The sequence below is a fragment of the Theropithecus gelada genome, chromosome 10, assembly GCF_003255815.1.
Source record: "Theropithecus gelada isolate Dixy chromosome 10, Tgel_1.0, whole genome shotgun sequence".
Lineage (NCBI taxonomy): Eukaryota > Metazoa > Chordata > Mammalia > Primates > Cercopithecidae > Theropithecus > Theropithecus gelada.
This window is the reverse complement of record NC_037678.1, coordinates 64,202,875-64,223,676: the sequence shown is the minus strand read 5'-3', so window position 1 is coordinate 64,223,676 and position 20,802 is coordinate 64,202,875. Positions and strand designations below refer to the sequence as shown.

General features: G+C 50.0%; 1 long non-coding RNA gene and 5 other non-coding genes across 9 annotated transcripts; all 6 read right to left on the bottom strand.

The window, feature by feature from the left end:
* Nucleotides 1–4,851: 4,851 nt before the first annotated feature.
* On the bottom strand, nt 4,852–19,696 carry LOC112632998. 4 transcript variants are annotated; one of them, XR_003121472.1, is made up of 7 exons: nt 19,496–19,696; nt 18,848–18,969; nt 15,388–15,459; nt 10,633–10,717; nt 6,562–6,639; nt 5,270–5,362; nt 4,852–5,164 (listed from the first exon to the last, which is right to left on the bottom strand). It is a non-coding gene; the product is annotated as an uncharacterized LOC112632998 (long non-coding RNA). The 4 variants fall into 4 exon arrangements; XR_003121470.1 differs by lacking the exon at nt 6,562–6,639 and adding an exon at nt 6,358–6,512; XR_003121471.1 differs by lacking the exon at nt 6,562–6,639 and adding an exon at nt 6,363–6,512.
* On the bottom strand, nt 5,907–6,034 carry LOC112633866. The gene has a single exon (XR_003121628.1). It is a non-coding gene; the product is annotated as a small nucleolar RNA SNORA71 (small nucleolar RNA).
* LOC112633858 lies at nt 9,416–9,549 on the bottom strand. Its single transcript, XR_003121622.1, has one exon. It is a non-coding gene; the product is annotated as a small nucleolar RNA SNORA71 (small nucleolar RNA).
* Nucleotides 11,629–11,762, bottom strand: LOC112633863. Its single transcript, XR_003121626.1, has one exon. It is a non-coding gene; the product is annotated as a small nucleolar RNA SNORA71 (small nucleolar RNA).
* On the bottom strand, nt 13,987–14,120 carry LOC112633861. The gene has a single exon (XR_003121624.1). It is a non-coding gene; the product is annotated as a small nucleolar RNA SNORA71 (small nucleolar RNA).
* On the bottom strand, nt 18,210–18,343 carry LOC112633860. The gene has a single exon (XR_003121623.1). It is a non-coding gene; the product is annotated as a small nucleolar RNA SNORA71 (small nucleolar RNA).
* Nucleotides 19,697–20,802: the final 1,106 nt, after the last annotated feature.

Genomic DNA, 20,802 nt, shown 5'->3' with positions numbered 1-20,802 from the left:
ACCTTGCATTATAATCCCCATGTGTCAAAGGCAGGGCCAGGTGGAGACAACTGAATCAAGGGGGTGGTTTCCTCCATACTGTTCTCGTGGTAGTCTCAGGAGATCGGATGGTTTTATAAACGTTGAGTTCCCCTGAACAAGCTCTCTTGCCTGCCACCATTAGTAAGACGTGACTTTGCTCCTTATTCACCTTTCCCCATGATTGTGAGGCCTCCCCAGCCGTGTGGGAACTGTGAATCAATTAAACCTCCTTCCTTTGTAAATTACACAGTCTCAGGTATGTCTTTATTAGCAGCATGAGAACAGACTAATACAAAGCCTAACCCTCAATGTAACTGTATCTATAGATAGGGCCTTTAAGGAGGTAATTAAGGTTAAATGAGGTCATAAGGGTGGAGCCATAATCTGATAGAATTAGTGCCCTTATAAGAAGAGACACCAGGGAGGCCATTCTCTCTCTCTCCACCATAGGAGGACACAGCAAGGCGGCCATCTGCAAGCCAGGAAGAGAGCTCTCATCAGAAACTGAATCAGCCAGCACCTTGATTTTGGACTTCCTGGCCCCCAGAACTTTGAGAAAATTAACTTCTGTTGTTTAAATCACCCAATCTATGGAATTTTGTTATGGCAGCCCAAGCTGGCGAAGATACCTCCCTCTGCCCACCCACACCAAGCTGTCCCGTTGCCATGGCTATACCAGTTTAGGGCAGGGGGCAATTCAAGAGGTGGCCTCCTGCACAGTGCTAAATGGGAAGCAAAGTCAAGGTCTCCTCTCTTGTTCTCAGTGTTCTCTCTAATATGCTTGCACCCTCTCCAAGTCAAAGTCCAGAGAAGGGAAATTGGGACACCCATGTGAGCCTCTTGTCATCTGCTTCTCTGTTCCCCTTCTTCTTCCTTAATCCCTTTAAAAAAAAAAAAAAAAAGAAAAAAAGCATCAGGTAAAAAAACCTTTTGTGATCCCTAATTATATCGTTATTCTTTCTGACTCCAGCTAAGCCTTAATGGTAGACAAAAGTGTCTACTTCACATCCCTGAAAAATGTTATGGGAATAGATTCTCCAAGTTTGCTTACTGGTTATAAAGGAGCAATAATTAAAATTAAAAACAAAATTGAAGAACCCTGCCTTGCAAGGCTGTTGTCCTATTGCATAATCCTATTTTTGAATGGTAAAGGCTGACTGACACTGTAGTCTTCCTTGGCATTCAAATCTCCCCCTAGCCAAAAGGATGCCCACAGTATATTAGAGAAACTATGATGTTCTGGGAAAGAAAAAAGAGAAAGGCATGTTAAAATAAAAAATATATCACCCCAATTTGCATATATACATACAAATCTTCTTTTTTGTTTTTTGAGATGGAGTTTCACTCCTATTGCCCAGGCTGGAGTGCAATAGTGCGATCTCAGCTCACTGGAACCTCCACCTCCCAGGTTCAAGCGATTCTCCTGCTTCAGCCTCCTGAACAGCTGAGATTACAGGCGCCCGCCATCACACCTGGCTAATTTTTGTATTTCCAGTAGAGATGAGGTTCCACCATGTTGGCCAGGCTGGTTTCAAATAAATCTTCTTTTAACCAAAAAAAAATGGTATATCACATTTTACATACTTCCCTGCTCTGAGCTTCATTCACCTAAAATTGTGTCTTCACCTTTCTCTCTTGGAACATAGATATCTATCTTGCTGTCTACCTCTATCTCCCTAGTCCAAGTCACCAATATCTCTCACCTACACAACTGCCATAATCTTCCAACTGGTCACCCTGCTTCCACTCTTGCCGTGGTATAATCCATTCTCCAAACAGGAAAAAAAAGAAAAAAAAATTTAAATAAAATTTGCTAATGTCAAGACTTCTGCCTCTAAATAGAAGGGAGTAGTTGACAGGCCAATGTTCCTGCTAAGAACCGGAAAGGGTGGATAAAATAGAAAACCATCGTTTTAAAGGCATCGGAGAACTCTGGAGGCAAAGGACTGGAGACATTAAAATTCCACAAAGGGGACGAGGCGTGGTAGCTGATACCTGTAATCCCAGTACTTTGGAGGTCAAGGTGAAAGGATAGCTTGAGCCTAGGAGGAGTTTGAGACCAGACAGGGTCTCAACATAGCAAGACCCTGTCTCTTACAAAAATTAATAAGCAGCTGGGCACGGTGGCTCACACCTGTAATCCCAGCACTTTTGGAGGCCAAGGTGGGTGTATCACGAGGTCAGGAGTTCAAGACCAGCCTGGCCAGACAGTGAAACCCCATCTCTACTAAAAATACAATAGCCAGGCATGGTGATGAGTGCCTGTAATTCCAGCTACTTGGGAGGCTGAGGCAGATAATTGCTTGAACCCGAGAGGTGGAAGTTGCAGTGAGCCGAGATCTCACCACTGCACTCCAGCCTGGGTAACAGAGCAAGACTCCATCTCAAAAAAAAGAAAAAAAATTAGCTGGGCATGTTGGTGCAAAGCTCAGCTTCCCAAGCAGCTGAGATTAAAGATAACCATTAGCATTCTTTCATATTTTTAAATTACGGTATTTATAGTTTTGGACATAATGCTATTGCACAGTTAATAAACTACACTATAGTATAAACTTAATTTTTTTACACAAGGGTCTTCACTATGTTGTCCAGGCTGGCTTTGAACTCCTGGGCTCGAGCAATCCTCTGCCTTAGCCTCTAGAGTAGCTGGGACTACAGGTGCATGTGCCACCACACCTGGCTAAAATAACTTTAATGCAGTGGGAAACCAGAAAATGTGTGCAATTCACTTTATTGCAGTGGTCTGGAACGAAGCCTCTAAAATACAGCTACATATACTTATCTGGGCTGGGATCTCCTTGAGGGCACAAACTGCCTTACTCACCTAGTATCCTTTCCTCTAGCTTAGCGTCTGGCTCCCAAGTAAATGCACAATGCTTTTTGAGCGAACGAGCCTCACTCTCCCAGCTTTCCATTCTCCTCTCAGTTCTGCTGTGGAGTCTCCCACCAGCTGCTTCCCCAGGCCCTCATACTCAGCACACAGCCCAGCAAGGGCCACGCCTCCTTGACCTAATCCTGGCTCTTGGGCCACCTTGGTCAATGGACTGCCCTTCTCAGAGTTCTTCAGGCCCTGAAGACCTGGGATGGCTCCTGCCTCACATGCAACAGTGGCAAGAGGCCCACATGATGATCTAATGCCAGATGAAATATGCAGACTTAGGTACTGGCCTGTATTCTACTGCTATCCCCTCCACTGTGGCAGACATCAGTCATCAGTTACAGCTTCCTCAAGTGGACCCAGATTCCTTCCCCTGGCATCTGTTCAAGCAGCCATAGCCAGTTGGCTAAAGGTGGCAAACGTAAGTCAGAGGATGGTCCTCAAAGGCCAACGCAGAAAAAGGACCTGTGATTTCTGGATCCTTCTGCAGGGAACCGACTGGTGGTGTGGTGCCTTTAAACATCAAGAACGCCTGCCCCTTAGGCCAGGCATGGTGGTTCACATCTGTAATCTCAACACTTTGGAAGGCCAAGGCGGGCGGTTTACTTGAGGTCAGGAGTTCAAGACCAGCTGACCAACAAGGCAAAACCCCGTCTCTACTAAAAATACACAAATTAGCTAGGCGTTGCAGCACATGCGCATAGTCCCAGTTACTTAGGAGGCTGAGGCACAGGAAGCGCTTGAACCTGGGAGGCAGAGGTTGCAGTGAGCCAAGATCACACCACTACACTCCAGCCTGGGCAACAGTGTGACTGTCTCAAAAACAAAAAACAACAAGAAGGAAAAAAAAAAAAAAAAGAATACCTGGCAGACCATTAATGTGCCAAATTCATCAAGACAGGCTTACCAGCCTGATTTTTGTCCCAGCTCCAGCCAAGGTGGTTTTAACTTCAAATGGGGAGATTAACTGCACCTTTTCACCATGGCCCTTGGGACATGTGTAGATTCCTCCCTCTGTAAATCAAGAGATGAGAGTTCACACACGCATATCCTTAGATAATGTCATTGCTGCAATTTTTCTTTCTCTTAAAAACAGGTCTCACTCTGCCACCCAGGCTGGGCTGCAGTGGTGTCATCATTAACTCATTGAATCCTCAAACTCCTGGGCTCAAGCACTCCTCCTGCCTCAGCCTCCTGAGTAGCTGGGACTACAGGAGTGCACTACCATGCCTGGCTAATTTTTGTGGAGACGGGATCTGTTGCCTAGGCTGGTTTTGATCTCCTGGCCTCAAGAAATCATCCCACCTTGGCCTCCCAAAGTGCTAGTAATACAGGCACAAGGCACCATGCCTAGCCCTTGCAATAACTGACTGTACCCTAATCTCCAAAGCCTGACTGTAAGGGAACCCCTCAGTTCCATCAACGGCAGCTGCTCCATGTTCACCCTACTCCCACTGTTACCCCATAACCTGGCTCTCAAGTTGACACCATGGATTTTACATCCCACACATGCTGACCAACTTGCCCCAGTTTGCTCAGGATCTCCCTGGGTTTAGCAATGAAAAACCCACTTTCTGGGAAACCCCTCAATCTCAGGCAAGGGATAGTTGATCTCATAAGTAGGCATTTACTTATGAGCCAGGTCATCCAGGACACTCCAGCCTTCCTGAATGACATCGGACCTGCCTCACTCCATAATCTACCCTGACTATTCTGCAATGCCCTCAATTCTCATGGGTCCTAAATGCCTAAATGTGAACCAACTACCAGCACTTGTTCACTTCCTAGTTCCAAATGTACACCTTGAACAATAACCTCTGAGTCAAGTCTCCAGAATATATGCATTAAGAATAGGAAAGGCTCAAAGAGTGAAAATCAGATCTGGCCTATGGCCCACCTTCTCCAAAGCCAGTCTTGCAGGCTCACGGGTTGTCACTGATTTAAGAGGCAGATGGAGCAATTCTGTAAGGTTTATTGAATGGGTGGGTAAAAAGTGAACGACAGCTACAAATTCAAGAATAAAACTCTTAGTTATTAAAGTCATTCCAGGCATGGCCAGAGGGATGCAGGGCTGGCCTTCCCTGTCCACGGTCCTCCGAGGCAGCTGAAGTCTCCCATGTCTGGACCCCGAATCTTGTGCAGATTGAACAGTGGATCCGGAGTGCTCTGAGCAGGCAGCAGGGAGCAGCTCTGGTGACGCTTCATGTGGTGGCCTTACTCTCTATTCTCTGCCCCTCTGGTGTCCATAAACACCACCAAGAGATTCTGCAACAGAGAACAAGTGAGACCAGTGATTCAAAGTTCCCATCTGCATAAGCACAGACCAGTCGGGCCTCTGGCTGTGGGTTCCAGCTCTTGGCATCAACTCACCATGGTAAGAAATATCAGCAAACCCAGATCCCAGGTCACCAACTCCATGGTCTTAGGACTTCCTTGGACTGTCCTTGAATCTAAGGCTGAGACCTAAGAGGGTAAGAAAGCATACAAGTATTTAGTCTCCAGGGCCATCTCCTCCTCCCCAAGCTGACACCACGGAGAGGGGTCCCATTCAAGCAGGGCAAAGCTCCTCATTCAGGCACACCAAATTAAAAATCCCAACAGAAAGGACACAAAAGGACAAACATCTTAGTTCTTTCATCTTTCAAACAGTTCACAATCGGGGCAAATGACCAGCTAGAGTGATCCACAGGAATACAGCTTTCCTAGTCCCACCTACAACTTTCTCCATTTATTCGACATTACTGATAGCGCCTTGAGAAACAATACGGATTTCACATTTCATGAAGCAAAGCCCGTGATTCACAATTCTCACGTGTGCCCTTCACTGCTATCTGAATTCATGCCAGCGTGGGGCCCAAAGAGAAATGCAGACTGGTTTCTGGCAGGAGGATCCCTAACATGAAAAGACAAAATGAACCCTCAGAAGTCAGCGGGTGGGTCTAGTCATCATATCACACGGGCCTACAAAGGCCCAAGCTCTGAAGGGCTGGCAGGAAAAAGGCTGCAGCATGGGAAAGCTCCAGGGTTTGAAAGGGAAGGCTGGGCCAACGCAGGGAAAACGTCTCTTAGCACTCCTACCCCTGCACTATGAATGATCGGGGCACAGGCAACCCATGGTCATTTTTGGATACAAGAACAGGGAAGGACAGAAGAGAGCCAGCAAGGGAGGGAGGCTGGTGTCAAGGGCCTGAGGAATGGCCTGAGACAGGGAGAGCAGCTGAGCTGAGCAGAGGCCTAGCCACGGCCACTGTGTGTACTTCTAAGACCCCAAAAGGAGTCAAGACACTTTCAGCATTTAAAAAATGGAAATGCTTTTGGGTTGGAAAAGGTCAGGAGCATGTGGTCCTAACATCATACACGCACGCCCCAAATGAAAAACTCACTACTAATCCAGATCACAGCGTACTGCGGACACACCAGCGCTCAAGCAGGGAGGAAGGTTCCCCCAGGGAACTCACTTTACCCATCCAGATTTCTGGAGGCCCCTCCTCTGCAACAGCCACTGAAGGCATGTGAGAGACAGCCTCACAGCAGGACAGAACGGGGAACCACGGGATACCACTTTTACCTTGTTTCCCCTACATCATCCAAGCCCCAGGAATAGCATATGACTCTGTAGGATGCAAAAAAACATATTCCAGACAACAGTCTAAAAATCTCACCTTAGGGACCCAAGGTCCAGCGCCCTGCTGCTATGAAGACGACACATCCCATGGAGCCTCGGCACACAGCGGACCCACCTGAAACAGACACAGAGAACACTTAACACAGGGGCTGGCGGATCATAAGCATCCCACAAATGCCACTGTCTCTATTAGTACTTACAGCCACATTATTGTCCCAGGAACAAGAAAAACGTAACTCTAGGAAGGGGTCGGCAGACTGTGAGAGAAATGGCATCTATGCTAACCGATGTGCCCGCTGTGTGCTGCTTATCAGTATACATTAAATAGACCCAGCTATCCCTTTTCTGGACACATACTCAACAGAGATCAAATCACACCTCACAAAGACATCTGCACTCCAATATTCACTGCGGCATTACTACCAATCACCAAGATACAGAAACAATCTAAGTCACCATCAACAGATGAATGGAAAAAGAAAATATGGCATACACACACACACACACACACACACACACACACACAAAACAAAACATTCACCCATAAAAAGAAGACCCTTGGCCGGTCGCGGTGGCTCACACCTGTAATCCCAGTACTTTGGGAGGCCGAAGTGGGTGGATCACCTGAGGTCAGGAGTTCAAGACCAGACTGACCAACATGGTGAAACCCTATCTCTACTAAAAATACAAAAAATTAGCCGGGCGTGGTAGCACATACCTGTAATCCCAGCTACTCGGGAGGCTGAGGCAGGAGAATCACTTGAACCTGGGAGGCGGAGGTTGCAGTGAGCTAAGATTGTGGCACTCCAGCCTGGGCTACAAGAGCAAAACTCCAGTTCAGAAAAAAAAAAAAAAAAAAAAAGGCGACGACGACGACCCTGGGCTAGGCATGGTGGCCCATGCCTATAATCCCAGCACTTTTGGAGGCCAAGGCAGAAGGATGGTTTGAGCCCAGGAGTTGGAGACCAGCCTGGGCAACAGCGTGAAACCCCATCTGTAAAAAAAATACAAAAATTAACCAGGCATGGTGGCATGTACCTGCAGTCCCATCTACCCAGGGGGATGAGGTAGGAGGGTCACTTAAGCCCAGGTAACAGAGGGAGACCCGGTCTCCAAAAAAAAAAAAAAAAAAAAAAAAAAAGAGAGAGAGAGAGAAAGATCCTGTCATTTGCCACAACATGGATGGACCTGGAGGATACTATGTTAAACGAAATAAACTAGACACAGACAAACAGTGCATATCTCACTTATGTGTGCAATGTTAAAAAAAAAAAATTAAAAAAAGGTCAAGCATACACAGATAGAGAATAAAATGGCAATTACCATGGGCAGGAGCTGGAGGAAATAAGGAGATGTAGGTCAAAGGACACCAAGTAGCAGATACACAGGATGAGTAAGTTTAGACGCCTCATGCACAACATAAGAGATTTCTGTTAAGTAGATTTCAGCTGCTCCTCACACACACTAAAAACGGTGACTATGTGAGATGACAGATATGTTCATCGGCTTCACCACAGTAACCACCGTGCTATCTATATCCGTCCCATTATTCTATAACATCATGTTGTAAACTTCAAATATAGACAATAAAAATTTTAACAACAGGTTGGGTGTGGTGGCTCCCGCCTGTAATCTCAACACTTTGGGAGGCTGAGGCAAGTGGATCACATGAGACCAGCCTGGCCAACATAGTGAAACCCTATCTCTACTAAAAATACAAAAATTAGCTGGGCATGGTGGTGTACATCTTTAATCCCAGCTACTTGGGAGACTGAAGCGCAAGAATCACTGAACCCGGGAGGCAGAGGTTGCAGTGAGCTGTGTTTGCACCACTGCACTCCAGCCTGGGCAACAGAGCGAGACTCTGTCTTAAAAATAAAAATTAAAAACAAAAGGATGCCGAGGCCAGAAGGCTTTTGGAGCAGGCTATGTCTGGCAGTGATCAGCACAGACCTGGGATGGGTAACGAACAGGTGGGGTGGGAGAGCCCCACGCCCACCATCTAGTGTGTAAGAGCTGTGTTCATACATCTGACTATACCGCACATTGTCTCCCTCAATTACTACTCCAGCCCTTGCCACTGTAATCTAAGGCCAGAGGGAAAATCCACCCCTGGTGGACCACAGACGCTGCTCACGGCCAGGACTGAAGGTGGACTGTAACAACTGGCTTGCTCTAGGACATTTTTAACCCCAGCACTGCTCAATGGGATAAGCCTTGTCACCTTAGAACAATGTGTCTTCTCATTTACTTTGTGTCCAGGTGCAACATGTCAGTTACCAGGCATGACGTGAAACAAGACAGAGGCACTGCCCTGAGGAAGCTCACAGCAGAGGGGGCATGAGAAGCAAACCAAGAATCCCCAGACAGTGTGACCAGTGCTGACAGGTGGGAAGGAGTGTGATGGGGAGGCAGAGAGAGCTTCTGCGTGTAGCTCTAGGAAGGGCTAACCACTATTGTAGCTCCAAAACCAGCTCAGAGACATAAACTCAGTGAGGCAGGTCTCTGCTTCACCGTCCTTTCCTTTAGCCTCTGAGTACCCTCCACCATGCTGGGCACAAGGGGCACTCAATGAACCATACAGCACCAGTGTATGGTAGATGGACATAACAATGGCTTCTTAGGAAACGAAGGTTGCCATGTGGAGGCTACTGGGAGAAGGTGCTATATTATCTGCATGCTTTTTACAAGCAGATGAGGTGCTCCCATCCAGCCCACCACCACTAGACTGCCAACTGCCCTCGAAGTTCCCCCAAATAAACCCTGTTTCCTTCACTGGCTCCAGGTCTCTTCTCCGGCCTGTTGAACCTGGCGCCATCCCTAATGAGGAAACGGGGTCTGGCACGACAACCAGGAACCAGGAGGTAACATCACTGATGAGAATAAAGACATGTACGAAAGCTCCAGAGTTTGGAAGGGACAGGAGTGGACCCTCCAAACACGGGGAAGTGCTTTCATTGATTCCTCTCCCTGCACTATCAATGACCAGGGCACAGGCAGCCCACGATCACTTTCGAATACAGGGGGCAAAACAGGGCAGTGAGTGAGCTGAGAGGGGAGGCATTGCCAGCAGCTTAGGAAGAACCCAAACTAAGAGACCTGGAAACAAGTCAGTGACCAGATTCGCAGCCTAGAATTGCAGCAGCTGCTTCTGATTCTCAAAGATTTCTAACATGCTTTGATTTCTCAAACTTGAGCACGAGTAAGAATCACCTGGAGAGCATGTTAAGCCAGATTGCTGGCTCCAGCCCTAAAACTTCTGATGCAGTAGGTCGGGACAGGGCTAAGCACTTGCACTTCTTACAAGTTCCCAAGTAATAGGGATGGTGCCTGGTTCTGGGACCACAGTTTGAGAACCACTACTCCAATGCTTCCCTCATAAGATAATGAGAGGGAAGATCAACTCTGGGTGAAACGTTGAGAATTCACTGGCTTAGGAAGTTAGGATTGTGTGATACTACTATCCATACATCGGCCAGGCATGGGCTTACTATCCATAATCCCACCACTTTGGGAAGAAAAGGTGGAAGGATTGCTTGAGCCCAGGAATTCCAAACAAGCCCGAGCAACATGGTGAGACTCCGCCTCTACAGAAAAATTTTAAAAATTAGCTGGGTGCAGCAGCATGTACCTGTGGTCCCAGCGACTCGGGAAGCTGAGGTGGAGGATCACTTGAGCCCAGGTCAAGGCTGCAGTGAGCCATCACTGCACCACTGCACTCCAGGCTGGGTGACAGTGAGACCCTGTCTCAAAAAAAAAAAAAAAAAAAAAAATCCATAAATCACTTGATAACAAAGATTGCCACCAAGTCCAGAGAAAACCACTAGTTAATTGCCTGCCTCCAAAATGCAGTACTCCTCCCACTTCAACAAACTAGGCCAATCCACACTAGGACGACTCAGAGCCCAAGGGGAGCTCTGTAACCCCACCGTACTTCACACAGTGGAGTGGCAGAGGAGGAAAAGAGGGTGTCACATGTCCCTGTGGGCCTCAGTGGAGGAGCAAGCAATGGGAAGCAGCCTCTGCCTCCCCTCTAGTGACCTCAAAGCCTTCGTCCTTGCAGCCTGAACACCAGTGCATTCTCTAGAGAAGCACCCAAGATTCATACCTTACAAGCACCACAGTTCAGCCTCTTCTTGAAGAAATGTCACCTGGGGCCACTGGGCCCACAGGACAGAGGTCAGCTGACAATCCTGCAATGACAAGAAGCCACACACATCACTTCTTATAACACATCCCACTATCCAACATGTTCAACAGGAAAAAGCGACCTCTCAATTAGAGTGGGGTAGGCTAGAAGGCGGCTGCATCAGTGACTTCCACTTGGTCCTCCCTCTCTAGCTTTATTCCTGATCTTATAACTCCACCCATTCCTCCAGCCAACCTGAGAACCAGTCACCCTCAGGGGAGCCCTGAAGGCCAGCACAAAAGGCAGAGGAATTAAGAGCTGGAACGGTGGCCAGTGAGGGACACCAATGCACACCTCAGAGGGGCAAGAAAGCAGGCGAAACTCTTGGGTGGGAAGTGAGGGAAGTGTTTTGCCTCTCAGAACACAGCTATGCTGCCCTTGCAGCAATGAACACTTTCTCTTTCTTATGACAAACCCTTCAGGACCCCCTATTCCAGGCCAATGACATGTAAAGATGTAAAGATGTAAAGATGTTACCCTATCCTGTCCCCAAGTTACACACATACACACGGTCAGCCCTGCTCACCCCAACCTCAAAGTCTCCCTCATGTTGTCCCCTCTTCCCTGGTACATGTGCTCCTCACCTCCCCTCCTATTCAAGTGCTATAGAAACCACCTTCAGGAAGTTACTTCATGGAAATTCTGTGGATATCACTGTACATGCCAATATTGCACTCATTCAAAACTGTGCTATCCACCGCGATGCACCACAACTCACTATACATCACATTCCCTTCCCATGAGCCGGACTGATGCTCTACAACCCAGATCCACCCCTCAATACACAGAGCCTGGTTTCTGCAAAGAGAGGTCAAGCTGAGAAAGACCTAAGCATGATGTCCCCCGGCACTGACTCTCATGTGGCAGCCAAGAAAGCACCAGACTCCTCAAGGGCTGGCAGGAGAAAAACAGGAGTGTGTGAAAGCTTTAGGGTTCGGATGGGATAGGGTGGACCCTCCAAACACGGGGACAACTTCTTCCGGTGTTCCTCTCCCTGCACTATCAATGACCTAGGCACAGGCAGCCCATGATCACTTTCGGATGCAGGAGCAGAAAAGGACACAAGGAGAGTCAGGAAGAGCAGGAGGATGGCACCAGGGCCTGTGGGATGACCCAAGTTAGGGACAGTACAAGACTCCTGCAGCTGCCATCTGTCCTGCAAAATCCCATAAAACCTAACCACCAAGAGGAATCAAAGGGGAGACACCTCTGACAAAAGCCCTGGAAAAATCTGGGGACTAGAGAGCAGGATCATGAGGTCACATCCGTAAAAATCAATTCTGCCCTACCTTTGTTTTCTGTATCAGGAAATTGAGATTCAAAACAGGTCAGATGGCCCTTTGCTGGTATCTGGGAACTTGGCTCTAGAGATGTTCCCAGTCAACAGTTTACTGATCAGAGCTGTTCACTGGACAGAGTCTCTCTATGCAAATAATGTGGTACAGGCGCCTGTTTTCCTCCTGGAAGTCTGGAATTCTGGTGCATGCTAGGCCGATGGTGTCTACATAACCAGCTCCCAGTAAAAACCCCGGGCATGGAGTCCCTGCTGGGCTTCCCTGGGCAGAAACACTGCACACAGGCCGAAAGCATTTTCACTGCTGAGGGGAGAGTGGGTTCCACGTATTTCTGAGGGAGGGAGAGAGCATGAGGAAGCTGGCACAGGGATTCCTCCAGACTCAATCTGCATCATTTTTCCTGAGTCATTTGGCTGTGGACCCCTACAATGTCGCTAGGATAAATCTAAACCATTGATTACAACTGGAAAGAAAATGGTCAGAGCCAGGTGGTGGCAGAGGAAGAACTAAGGGCCAGATACGGACGGCCCTTAATCCAGCCATTTTCCATTATGACTTGCTGCTGATGCACTGCAGGAAAAGCCCCAGCACTCGCCCCGGGCAGGTCCCTGCAGGGGCCTCCTCCTCCACAGCCCCTGAAGGCACAGGAGGGCCAGCTGCAATCCAGGTTTCCCAGGGAAGAGGAGTCTGGATCTGGGAATCCATGGGATGCGGCCCCTCTTCTCATCCTCACCTCTCCCTACATCACCACTAAAGCACCAGAAATAAGGGAACGTGACTTTATAGGGTGCAAAAAGCCAAAGTTCCAGAGAGGGACCCGAAACCTTACCTTGGGCCCTGCGGTCTGCCACTCTCCTGCGTCCCAACACCTCTTACCAAGCCTCTCTACACAGTGTTGCAAAAATGCTGACTAAACTGTTTTCACCTGAATAGCCGGAACGAAACAGCAGCTCATCTCTAAGAAAGGGGGCTGGAGAACTTCTAAGGCAGGATGACAACCGCTTCATCTGTCAGGCCAACTGTTACTAAGTTCAAGAGGATGCTGGGACCGTGATGCTCTTGGGACTGACTGTGCTGTTTCTCCAGCAGCGTCTGGCGAGCACCGAGGAGGTAGTGGGGAAGCCGTGTGGAGGCTGCTGCCATAAATCCCTCAGTGATATTCTCCCCTGCCTGTCTCTGGTCCTTGATTCCTTTCCCCACAAGCTGGGGCGAAAATCCTCCCCAGTGGCCATATAAGGTCAAGGCCAACAGAACCGAGTCACCTCAGAATCCTCTGAAGGGGAAATCTGCTCCCACCAATCCCATGTAGGTGCTGACTCAGTATTTTTCTCCAACACCACAAAATGCAATGAACCCATCTCCTAACAATGGAGGGACTCTCCCTTTCTTGTTGTTCTTTCTTGAGACAGGGTCTCACCCTGTTGCCCAGGCTGAGTGCAGTGGCACGCCTATGGCTCACTGCCGCCTTGACCTCCTGGGCTCAAGAGAGCCTCCTGCCTCAGCCTCCTGAGTACTTGGGACTACAGGGGCAGGCACCGCCACGCATGGCCAATTTTTAGAGGCGGGGTTGCTCAGGCTGCAGTTTATCCTTTGTCCCACGCTGTCGGAATACTGACCATCTGGCAGACAGAACAAAGTAGGGAACAAAATTCAGACACTACCCTTAAGACCACAGCAAAGAGGGCCAGGAGACAAGTCAGGCAACAATTTCTGTGGGGTCAGCTTGGTGCAGAGGGGGTTGGATAAGGACGCGGAAGGAGAGGTGTGGAGGCAGAGAAAGCTTCCGGGAGGAAGGAGCAGGGCTGCCCTGTCTCAGCTCCACACCCAGCCCTTCTGCTCCTTGAGGCCAAACCCTTCACCTCACACCCTTCCCTCACGTCTCACACTAACCTGCCCTGGGCCAGGGAGAAGAGCAACACAACTCAGTAGACGATGCCAGGCACCAGGAGGCATCGAAGAGGTGGTGGGAGGGAGGAGGTGTGGGAAAGCTCCAGGGGTTGGGAGAGACAGGAGCGCACCCTCCAAACACGGGGAAGTGCTCCCGGCAGTTCCTCTCCCTGCACCACCAATGACCAGGGCACGGGCAGCCCATGATCACTTTCGAATGCAGGGTCAGAAAGCGCAGAGGGCAAGCCCAGAAAGGAGGCCAATGCCAGCATTCTGGGCAATGGTCCTACCTAGAACAGAACCGCTGACATTGCAACGAGCAGACTTACAGCCTAAGATTACAGGTGCGACTTCTGATTCCCCGAGATCACTTACCACTCCCTGCCAGAAGCTGAAAGGAAGGTAAACACCGGCAGAAAGATTGAGAATCCTGGGGCTCTTCTCAAAGACTGGGCTGGCCGGGCGCGGTGGCTCACGCCTGTAATCCCAGTACTTCGGGGGGCCGAGGCAGGTGGATCATCTGAGGTCAGGAGTTCCAGACCAGCCTGTCCAATACGGTGAAACCCCAACTCTACTAAAAATACAAAAAAAATTAGCCAGGCGTGGTGGCGGGCACCTGTAATCCCAGCTACTCGGGAGGCTGAGGCAGGAGAACCACTTGAACCCAGAAAGCGGAGGTTGCAGTGAGCCAAGATTGCGCCACTGCACTCCAGCCTGGGCAACGCAGAGACACTCTGTCTCAAAAGAAAATAAAAATAAAAATAAAAATTGGTCGGGCACAGTGGCTTACGCCTGTAATCCCAGCACTTTGGGAGGCTGAGGCGGGTGGATCACCAGAGGTCAGGAGTTCGAGACCAGCCTGATCAACACAGTGAAACCCCATCTCTACTAAAAATACAAAAAACTAGCCAGGCGTCATGGCAGGCACCTGTAATCCCAAATGCTCAGGAGGCTGAGGGAGGAGAATCACTTGAACCCGGGAGGTGGAGGTTGCAGTGAGCCGAGATCATGCCACTGCACTCCAGTCTGGGCGACTGAGCGAGACTCTGTCTCAATAAATAAATAAATAAATAAATAAATAAATAAATAAATAAATAAAACAGACAGACTGGGCTGGAGGGTAGCAACATTGGCTATGTGTTCCAATGAGGCTCACAGAAGACCACTCAGCCGGCCACTGGGTATGAATCCAGGCTTGAATCGGAAACGCAGCCCCTCTGTCCATTCCAACACACGGTTTTCCTTTCAACATCACAGGGTCTTTCTCAGGGACTCTCAGAGCCCAAATCAAGCTCAGGGAGCACCTTCTCGGCAGCAGCCCCTGAAGGCAGAAGAGGGTCCAAACCAGTCCCCGCCTGCTGACAAAGACGGGAGCAAAGCGAAGCAGCCTTCACCTGTGCCCTCGCTCCCCACCCCTCAGCACCCAACCACCTCTGGCCTCACAGCCTGCAGAGAACTCGAGCTCTAGGGAACCGAGCAGAACCCCACTTACCTGGGACCTCAGAATCCATGCTCTCCCAGGGGATACCTCTCACACACATGGGGCAGCAGTCGTGTGACACTCCTGCGGGGCACAAGAAGCCAAGATGTGACTGATGCACTTGACACTGCTTATGGCAAGTCCAGGAAACCACAACATTCACCCACAGAAAACACACCTGGGGAATCAGGGTCTCAGGAGGCGAATGTACTGACAGCTTGTCTAGCCCATCTCGGGTCACTGACACAGTCCCCTGAGGTCGTCCCGTCTGAAATGGACAATAGTTCCTCTCCACAAGAGGAAAACCTTGTAACTTTTCCTTTATTACCAATAACCAAGACACAAGCAGCCTGTAATCACTTTGCACACAGGGGCAGAAAAAGATCCAGGGCTTGTTGAAATTGGAGACCAGTGTCAGAAGCCTGGAAAATGGCCTGAGCCGGGACAGTGGCACAGCAGAGCACAGGATGAAGCAGCTTCCGTCTTGTCCCACATAAATGGAACCTGCCCCAACCAGGAGAGGTAAAGGAAAGACCCTCCAGATAAGAAGCTGGCAGAGTTCTTCGGACGTGGAAGACAGGGACTGTGTGATCCTAAGAAAAATCACCTCGGTGTACTCCTGTTCTCCAGATGAGGAAACTGAGGATCATAAAAAGAACCAAAGCTAGGGAGTGGTGGTAAGGCGTTCAGGACCAGGATACAAGTAGGTTTGATGCCAAAGCCCTCCAGCTTTTGAGTCAGATATTCCAAGACACAACAATGATAAGGGATCCCTGAAGACACTAAACCTAAGCAAGCACAAGAGAAACCCAATGCATTCATGATGGCCCCAAAGAGAGTAAAACTGGGGCCAGCACAAAGACACCCTCACCTCACTTCTGTCTACTTCCCAGACGTCACGCCCAGGGAACCTGCATGCACCCACTCTTGCGGGATACAAAGCCCCAGATCTCCAGAGGACAGACCTCGTGGAACACCATGGTCCACCTGCTTCCTGGCAGGACGGAGACACCTCTCATGGGCCCCTCTGCACCAATCAACCTCCTCTGCCAGAATCAAGAAGCCCTGGATGAGCTATCTAGACGTCACCTGGTCAAACCTGTTCTGGAAAGGACAAGGAGAAGACTGGCACAGAACCAGGTGGTAAACGTTTCCTAAAAGTTGGCTGGTGTTAACAGTGGTTCACGGTCTCAGCAACACGAAAAGAGTTCGTCTAGAGAAGAACCACACATCAGGGACAGCTTAAGTCTCATCTTATGCACATATTGTTGAATTTGTGATCCTGAAGCAGTATACTGAAGGGAACTCTGAACCTAGGACAGGTTCTGGTGTGGCACACCAGCGTGGCGGAGTCTGGCATACACAGTAAGGGCTATTTCGGGCAGGATGGCCCATCTGTCATCTGTGGGTCAGGGCTGATTACACATCTCACTCTTCTATCAGCCATGCCTACCTATACCTCTGGCTTTGGTCCTTGACATCACAATGACAATCCTGTGGGGAAATTCATCCTGGTGGCCCACGGACAAGACCGTCAAGGGGAACACCATGGGATGACCACTGGGCCAGTGGGAAATAGCTCTGACCACCCCCACACAGGCTGCCTCGCTCAAAAGTATTCCACTGACATGCAACAAGGTGACATGCAAAGCCCTGTCACCTTACAGTTCTAAGTCTTTAGGCTGGAATGCAGTACAGGCTGCAGCACAGGCTGGAATGCAGTAGCACAATCTCGGCTCACTGCAACCTCCACCTCCTGGCGCATGCCACCTGGCCTGTGTGTGTGTGTGTGTGTGTGTGTGTGTGTTATAGAGACAGGTTTTTGCCATGTTGCCCAGGCTGGTCTTCAACTCCTGGGCTCAAGCGATCCACCTACCTCAGTCTCACAAAATGCTAGGATTACAGGTGTGAGCCACCACGGCCAGCCACAATTGTCTTTTTCCAGCTCCTGTGTTTTGTTTTTTGTTAGGGACATAGTCTCACCCTGTAGCCTAGGCTGGAGTGCAGGGGCGTGATCTTGGCTCACTGCAACCTCCACCTCCTGTGTTCAAACGATTCTGGTGTGCCTCAGCCTCCTGAGTAGCTGGAATTATAGGCATGTGCCACCACAACCTACTAGTTTTTGTATTTTTTAGTAGAGATGGGGTTTCACTATGTTGGCCAAGCTGGTCTTGAACTCCTGGCCTCAAGGGATCCATCCACCTTGGCCTCCCAGAGTGTTGGGATTACAGGTGTGAGCCACCGTGCTCAGCCCATCTCCTGTTTTTCATTTGTTCCTTAACTGCTGAAAATCAACCATCTGCCAAGCACCAGGTAAGTCAAGAGACAGGACTCAGATACTGAGACAGGCGAAGTGGTTCGCACCTGTAATTCCAGCACTTTGGAAGACAGAGGGAAAATTACTTATAGCCAGTTCAGGACCAGCCTGGGAAACAGCGAGACCCTGTCTGTCCCAGCTATTTGGGAGGCTGAGGTGGGAGGATCACTTGCGTACAGGAGTTCAAGCTATGATCACGCCACTGCACACTGCACCCCAGCCTGGACAACAGAGTGAGACCCTGTCACTAAACAAATACAATAAAATATTAAACAAAAGCTCAAGACACTGCCCTCAAGGTCAAAATAGAGAGGCAAAGATAATCAAGCCAGTAATTGCCACAGGGTGTGACTAGCAGAGCTGTAGCTGTGGTTCCACCACCAATCCTAAGGCAGGGACACACCCTCATACACCTTGGTGAACGCGTTACAGACACCGGCACTGAGCCTTGCACAGGGAGCACTCAATAATCATCAGACACCAAGCGCCAGGAGGCATTTGACAGATGGTGAGGAGGTGTGAGAAAGCTCCAGAGTTTGGAAGGGACAGGAGTGGACCCTCCAAACACGGGGAAGCGCTTTCAGTGATTTCTCTCCCTGCACTATCAATGACCAGGGCACAGGCAGCCCACGATCACTTTCGAATACAGGTGCAAAAAAGGGCAGGTGAGCCCACGTTCGCGTGTTAGCTGCCACATCTCCAAAGGGGTGCTCACTCCCCAGGGAAGAGAAAGGTACCCAGGACCCTGACAGCCATCATCACTTCACAGGCAGATTCCATCTGTCCCCACCCAGAGTCCACAGGAAAACTGACTTCTGGTAAAAATGCCTCGGCTGTACACTCAGCCCACCAATTCTGAGTATCTACACGTGGACAGGCACTATGGGTTTAAAATCAAGAAAAACAGCCAAGGCCTCTGCCCTCGGAGAGCTTTTGCAGTTTCCCTACTTTACAGAAAGTCACCCTCAGGAGAATGAAGGATCTTAGCCAGGATGTGACCCCCAAGGCCAGCCCCTGTCTCCTAAATCACGCTTTGCTCTGCACCCGCTTTGCCAGACAGTTCTCAGAACTCAGAACTGGCTGAGCTCATTGACCGTCCCCTCTACTGGGTCCCACAGAAGGGTCCTTCCCCACGGTGCGCATAAGCAGCGGCACTCAGCCAGGGCATTCTCACCCCGCGGACAGTGGACACCCCTCAGGGGGTGCAGATCAGAGTGCTGCAGGAGGGGGCGCTGGCTGGTGCCAAGCCCTCCGAGGAGCAGCACAGCCCACAAGGCCTAGGCAGGGAAAGAGCACGGGGAGGGGGCTTTAGGACAAGGCCCGGGGACAGAAGTCCACACTCTGCCCCACTGGGGTGCTGGGAGCGTCTTCCATTTAAACCACAGCTAACTGCTCTGTAAAATGAAGGTTCTAACACCTTTTAAAAGGTACTGAGGGGAAAACGAGCTAACGGTCCCAAGGACATGGCACAATGACTGACACTTTGTAGGCAAAAGACAAGTGGCTTTGGGGACTTCCAATGCCAGGAGTCGGGGGCGGGCACCTAAAGTCGCCGAGACCCGCAGAGTAGCTGCGCGGACAGGACGTCTGCACGTGGCCGGCTCAGCACAGCGGCGGCCGAGGGCGCGGCTCATCCGCCAGTGTCTTTCCCGAGGACACGCGAATCCCAGGGGGCTCACTCCAGCAAAGGGGACGAGACACTGCACCAGGGACCGGGCCTGACCTCTCTGGCCACCTTCCCTGGGGCTCAGTTTTCCCCGATGGTGAGAGTGTCGCAGACCACGCGCCCTGCTGTGGACTCACCCGGCGCCCTGGCGTCGAGTGGCGACGGAGACCTGACAGACAGTGCGGGAAAAATCAAGATGTCTGCAGATTTCGAGCGATGGGGTGCGGTGGCTTGCGATGGTGTGTGATGGTGTGTGATGGCGTGCGATAGCGAGGGACGGCGAAAGACCGAGGCCACACGACTAGCAAGCTACACTGGTTTCACGCCGGCGGAAATACAGATGAGAGCGCGAACTGCGGCCTAGAGCGGAAGGAACCGACGCGAGCAGCCCTGCAGCGTCCTCTGGCGGAGCGGAGCTCAACTCCAGACTCTGGAGGACTTGGGATAAATTTCGAAAACAGCCTGATGTAATCTTCTCCCGCTTGCTTTGCTTTTCTGTTTGTTCTGAAGATGTTCCTTGGTCACTGACTCTTATTAATCTGTAGGAATGGCCAATTTTCCATGATAGGAGCTGTTACTACGATGAGGGGACTGTGCTTAGTTTGAACTTCTTTCTGCAAGAGTTCAAAGGCGTCTCTTTGATTCACCACTGTACTCGGTACCCAGTTCAGTGGCTAGCACCGTTGAATGAATGCATTCTACCCCTACTCCATCCATTTTTTTCTGAACGATGTCAGGCCGAGATGACTGAGTCATGGCCAGAGACTGGAATGTGAGGGTGAGAAGATGAGCCAAGAGGGGAGCACAGCGGGTAACTGCTTTGCTAAACTCCAGCCTCGAAGTACACGGGATGGAGGGTGGAAAGAGTCTCTGAACTTGAAGATTTGCATATGAGGAACTTGATCAGATTTGCACAGTGACGGAGACTATAGACAGATGTCCCATGTTCTCTGCAGCATACTGGAGACAATCTTGGGAGGGGACTTAATGGCCCACAAATTCTCATAAGCACTGGCACTGTCTGCATCCTGGGCAGGGTGTGCCTCTTGGGCCTGAGACAGCCCTGCTACTGACTTTGCCCATGTTCTGGAGTGCAAGCAGCCCACCCTTGGGCCTGATGAGGAGCCCACACACTCTGCTCCAGTCAGATTCTTGGTACTCAATAGGTCAGAAGGACAAGAAAATCCAGGCCTGACCTACGCGACCATGAGGGAAATGGGGGTCCTTAAGGTGAGATCTGCTCCATATTTTGTACCTGGGAGAGGTCTATGGGATTCCAAGACTGTAAGAACATTAGGAGTCTCTGTGATGGGGAGGGGCTGTGGGATGCTGCTATGGTTTGGCTGTGACCCCACCTAAATCTCATCTAGAACTGTACTTCCCATAATTTCCACCTGTCGTGGGAGGTAATTGAATCATGGGGGCGGTTACCCCCATGCTGCTG